The sequence below is a fragment of the Condylura cristata genome, unplaced genomic scaffold (assembly GCF_000260355.1).
Source record: "Condylura cristata isolate star-nosed mole 26May11 unplaced genomic scaffold, ConCri1.0 scaffold00016, whole genome shotgun sequence".
NCBI lineage: Eukaryota > Metazoa > Chordata > Mammalia > Eulipotyphla > Talpidae > Condylura > Condylura cristata.
Window position 1 is genome coordinate 40,226,936 of NW_004567117.1, and position 6,457 is coordinate 40,233,392.

Below are 6,457 nucleotides of genomic sequence, written 5' to 3' on the forward strand. Positions count from 1 at the left end.
AAAAAAAAATCAGGCTATGAAATTTGGAAGGTCACAGAGATATTTCATAAGATGAGGGGACAAAGAACTAAGAAACTAAAGAACTAAAGCCCAAAGAACTAAGTCTTCTCCAGGGTAAAGGATGTCTTGCTGCTGATGGAAAAAATTGCATTCACAAATTTAATGCAAAGGCTCTTTACCCAAAAAAAGGCTGTGTCAACTTGAGCAAATGCTAAACGGTGCATTTCCCCTACTTTAGATTCAGGTAGTCTCCTTAGTCACTTTGGAAAGAAGACACTTTTTTAATTCTCTTAAATAATTAAAATGAGCTTCCCATAGAACACTATCCTCCTGATGCTTGGCCATGATTTCGTGGAGTTTGGTTCCACTGTGATAACTTGCACCCTTTATTCGAAGCACCCGTGTGTGTGTGCCTGAGTGTGTGTGTGTGTGTGTGTGTGTGTGTGGACGACCTTGCTTGCATTTGGCTGTGTCCCAGGTTTCCTTCAAAGCACATTGACAAACTGACTCTTGGGACACCTTTTGACTTTGCAAGCCAGTACAAGTTGATTCTAACCAGCTTTACTCTTTGATTTTTGAAAAGAAACAGCTTGAGAAATCAGTTCTTCATTAAGCTTCCATGTTCCTTGTGCAAATCTTATTCTAGTTCAGATATAGTTTTAAGAGACAGTAACATCTGGTCCAGTTTCTAAATCCAGTTTGTAACTTCAACCATGTTTCACTGTATTCATAAGTTGAATACATTTTTACTTTTTTATTCATCCTGTGGATGTGTATTTGTAATCTTCATTTTTCCACTTTATTTTGGAAAAAATATCATACTGACAGAAAGATGAAATAGTACAGTGTTTACCTATATAGCCTTCACTTAACATTTTACGATTACTAATATTTTGCCACATTTGCTTTATTTCTATAACTTTGCTCTGTATAATCTTTTTAAAGAAGATTTTTATTTATTTATATATACAAGAACTGGGCTACAGGCCAGAGGGTGGTGAGAGGATTCACCAGAGACAGAGTGAGGAGCAGAACAGGCGGATCCACTGAAATCCACTGCTGAGGGGAGCAGCAGGGAGACAGGAGTGGTCTGCTGTGCCAGGTGGGTCAGCTCCCTGACCGGGGATTGAACTAATGCTGCAGTGGCTGCAGCCAGCTTCCTATTGCTGTGCTTTAACCCCTTGTGCCACCAGGGATGGTCCTTTGTATAATCTTAAATAAAAAAATAAATTGTAGATATTATGGCATCTTAACCTTTAGTGTTTCAGCATGTAACAGTTGAAAACGAGGGTATTTGTCTAGATAATCACAATATCATGATTGCACCTAAGGAAATGAGTATTGATAGTGTGTCTAATCGGAAGTCCATATTCAAATTGACTTGATTATCCCAAAATGTCTTAAATAATCCAGAATACAATTGTATGATATGTACTGCATTCGGTTGTCATGTCATTTAGATTCTTTAATCTATAACTAACCACCCTGATCCCTGTGGTTGCTGATAGGGCTGATATTTTTGAAGATTTGGGTCAATTATAGAATGTTCCACAGACTAGATTGGTCTTATTTCCTCATGATAAGATTTAAACATTTTCACAAGAATACTTCAACTGGTTTGTACTTCTACTTGACATGAAGAAGAATTTACCATTAAATTATCCATTATTTATGATAATTATAATCACATGGTTAAAAGTGATGTTAGATTTATCCATGTAAAAATACCTTCCTCTTTCAATTAAGCAAGGTTTTATTTTGAGAACATGTGAAAGCTTTGCTTCCTAACAACTTTGCACTTGGTTGTGAAAATGCCAGAACCAATTATTATATTTTGTGGTTGCAAAATACTTTCCTTCTAAATTTAGCAACAGGAATTCTTACGTAGAGATTTCCCTGCTCCTTTCCCCACCCTTTCTTGTTCCTTCTTCTTCTTCTTCTTCTTCTTTTTTTGCAAATCCCTATGGGCTAGGATTCTTTTACTTAAAGCTACTACCTTACTCTTTTCCATACTCAAATTCTGCCACATTTGGCCAGTGGGAACCTCTTCATGTAGCAATTTTATAGAATTTATCAGTTTGTGTGTCCTTTTGACACATCCCAGTCATTCCAGAGTTCTGAACCATGAGAATTATGGGATTTCCTGATTGGGGTCAAGAATCATCCATGGAGCTGGCACAGGCATTTCCCATGCCACATAGGGTACTTGAAAAAGACAATAACTCAGGCTTCTTTTGTGAAAGCAAAAGAAGAAGAGCCAGTGGCATGAAGTTGGGTTAAAAACAATTCAGCAATAATTTGATGTAAGTATATTTTAAAAGAAATACATGAATTCAGCAAATTGCATTCCATTCCAGGATGGCTGGAATTGTGATTATTCTCCTGGGTAGTAAGCCATGTTTCTGGGACAATTCCTCCCTTCCATGGGTTCCAAAAAGTCAGTGTTTTGGGGGAGGACAATCACTTTGCCTTTGGAACAGTTGGACAAGGGTTTTGTGTGTGGTAGTCCTATAGAACCCTGGGACTTAGGTAAAGCCCTCTGCTTGGGCAAGGGCTTAATTTAATGTTATCCCGTTCCTCAATCCATTTCCTTACACAGGCAAGTAGCCTGAGGAGTTGCCAAATCAAACCACTTTAGTTTCCTTCTGCACAGACTTAGAAGACTGGTGGACTTCAGGACCTCTCCAGAAGTTTCAACACATGAGTAAGGGAACTTGGACAGGCTGGTCTAAGCCCCTAGGAACCTTTACAACAATTGAACACCCTCTCCAGTGAGACTCTGGATTTAACCTAATGCTAGTCTTCTAGAAAAGGTGCTTCACACCACCTGTTGGGCATGGATTCCCAGTTTATCCATGAGAATACTGTCACGGTATCAACACTGACAATTTCTCACTCATTTAACAGGTGTTTTTGTAAACCTTACAAAAATTTACCCATTTTACTTTAAATATGCATTTTCCCCCTGAAGTTGTATGCAACGAATAATTTACGTGGGATGTTTATAAGGTCTTTAGATCAGCTCTTTAGTTGTACTCTTTAAAAACAATTCAGTATTAAATCTTTTAAAATAAATACATGGGGCCCTCCCTGGTGGCACAACAGGTTAAAGCACAGCCACTACAGCACAAGTTCAATCCCCCACCAGGGAGCTGACCCACATGGCACAGCAGACCTCTCCTGACCTGCCCACTGCTGCCCTCAGCAGCATACTTCATTGATCTGCCTGTTCTGCTCCCCGCTCTGTCTCTGGTGAATCCTCTCCCCATCCTGGCACTTCTGGCATGTACCCCAGTTTTGTATGCATAAATGAATAAATCTTTAATAAAATAAAATAAATGCATAATTGAATAAAAGTATGTGCTCTAAGGGAAAAAAATTGAGGTAATTTTGGCCCTCCCTGGTGGCACAACAGGTTAGGATGCAGCACTGCAGGCGAGGCGCAGGCACTTCACTACAAGTTCGATCCCCTGCCCCAGAGGTGACCACATGGCACCCCAGACCTCTCCTGACCCACCCACTGCTCCTTTCAGCAGTGTACTTCATTGATCTGCCTGCTCTGTCCCCCACTCTGCCTCTGGTGAATCCTCTCACCACCCCTTCACCTCTGGCTTGTATCCCAGTTATGTATGAATAAATAAATCTTTTCAAAAAAATTATGCCCATGACTATTTAAGTAATCAGAAGATCAGATTCTGGTATGACATTGGACACATGTTGCTTCTACAGCGTCTAGGACTCCCTCCCTCTTTTCTAACAGGCACAAATCTGAGGGGGAAGATCCATGATCCACACTGGTCCTGAGGATGCTGACTCCACTTCTCTGGCTCCTGTGATTGATCAGGAGTGGGCATGTGACCTAAGCCACTTCAGAGAATGTAAATCTCACTGATGAGATGCAGATGTTTTCTCCTCCCTGCTAAACATATTTACAGGGTTCAAGTGCTTCCCCCCAAACCCCTAACCCCCAGTGATGTTGGTAGTAATTTTTAGTTCCTGGAACATAATTCATTCACTTGTTTATTCAACAACTATTAGCATCTACTGTGTTCCAGATGTGAAAATATAAAATTGAATAATACATGATCGCTTACATTAAGATATTTATTTTCTGATGCAGGAAAAACAGGGAGATGGAAGGGGTAAGGAAGAAGACAGATCAACATTCAAAGATTAAGAACCAATTTAGATCAGGCTGGCTGCTTCAGAACATCATCTCAGGTAGAAGTGCTTAGCATCGTTTTTATGATCATTATTCTGCTTTGAATCACCTAATTAACTATGGTTTTAGTTGAATTTCTTGCCATAGCTCATTTGCAGGAAGGATTGCAATTTTCTCAATCCTTAATCACTGGTTAGTGCATTAATCCAAAGTAAAACCTAAACTTGAAACCAGTCCTTCTGGTTACATATAAATATTTGGACAGTAATGTCAACAATATCATCTATCATTATGAAGCAAGCAAATCAAATAGCATATTGAATATGACTTCACTATCATCCAGGGACAAGAGATAATAGCACTTTGTATCCCTAGAGTTTTTTTTTTAACCCTTTATGAAAGATTTGGATACAAACTCACACCCCCATACTCTGGTTTCTCTTCAGATCCTACAAGCTCACATCCACTATTATTATAGTTATACTATCTGGCCTCATTGAATGCCAGAGAATCCTGAGCAGGTGTTCTCAGCAGGCCTGGTGGGAGGAACACATTTCCAGCGAGTCTTATTAGAATTATCTGGGTGAGTCCCCAACTAGACACACCTGCACCTCACCCTGGGATTTCTGTCTGGGCCCCTACTTCAAAAGTATGTAGGAGCACATCACATTTACTGAATTATCTCCCTGGCTCACAATGGGGTGGGAATAAATTTGAGGCCTGGTCTAGAAAGCTGCAGTATGGAAAGTGGGCAGTGAAATAGAACTAGTGGAGGATAAATAGCAAATTGCCCAACTGATGGACCATAAGCACCATTAAATCATTGTACACAACATGTATATGTAAAACCTTTGATGACTGCATTTTCTAATTCTGGTCAGACCGAATACCATCAGTTGCTAACAAAGTTTAAATCTGATGTGAAATCTGTGGGTTGAGGATTGTGGAGAGTTCATGCCAAAAACAGAGACTTCAGACCTGGGTCATGTGTAAATCTCAAGTCGGAGTTAAGTTTTAGCTTACTACAGAGGATATCTTGATCTATGCAGGACCTGGAAAGAGCTAACAAGATTAGTATTATCATCAGCTGCCTATAGGATTGCATCATAAATTTTAGAAATATGAGGAACTGAGATGAGGAGATTCCAGGGCAGTGGAGATTTGCAGCAGAAAGAGGCAAGGATTGTTAATAAAGAGCCCTACCCAGTTTTCTCCTGATAGCAATGATTTCTACATTACACCCAAAGAATGCAAGGAAGTAGCAAATGCTATGAAAGAATGCCTGTCATATAGTTTCATATAGCCAAATCAAATGTGTCAGAAAGAACTGTTTTCTGCAGTTTATCATTAAAACTGATTTAGGCTTCTGCTCAATAATAAATTAGCTTCTTAGGGCATGAAGTTGTGAGAGCCAGCGCTCAGCGTATGCTCTCGCAGCGTACGTCGGAGAGTTACAATGTGATTTTTAAAAACTCACTCCTGCCGTATCGCTGTAGAAGGATTTAATTGAAAACAGTGAAGACTTAAATTAACCCTCAAAGGATCCTGCTGGGTTTTAAAATTTTGTATCACAACTAAAACAAAAGTGGCAAGCCTGTTAAGGTGGCAGCTTAGGCGCCACTCACAGGGAATTTACACCGGCAGAAAGATCGCGCTGTTAGTGTTAGGGTACAGCAAGTGGTACCCCAAAGATGGAGGGGCGGGCTGGCGGGGGCTTCTGCCAAACCGCCGTGGAACTCATTTCCAAAGAGCGTTACGGACCAGATGCAACCGTTAGCAGGGCCCAGAAGCCGCGAACTCCCTCGGGTGGTGGCTCGGCAACCTGGGACGGCGCGCGCCCACCTCGGCCCGCGCATCTCGCACCCGGGCCGAGCGCTCCCCGGACCCGGGGATCTGGGCCCCCCCGCAAACACAGCCCGGTCCAGGCTCCAACCCAGTTCGGAGCCGCAACGCCATCCACACCGCCGAGCCTTGGAAGGTGCGGTGGGAACTAGCCCGCTGCGGACTTGTGGAGAGTCGGCCGGGAAGTGCAGGTCCTCCTCCTGGGGGTGAGCGCGCACACTTCAGAGGAGACCCCACTTGTGCAACGCGCTACAAGCGGCCGCGAAGGGAGTCGCCCGGAGCCGGCGGAGGTGGGGCGGCGGCTGGGGGGTGGGGGGGCGGTGCAGAGCGGAGGGGCTCGATCTGACGCTCGGCCTGGATCCTGAGGGAAGGTGAAGTTCCCCACTTCATCTCCTCTCACGCGGGCCTCGCAAGCTCCGCGCTGCGCTCCGGCTCCCGCAGGCGCCCAGCAGT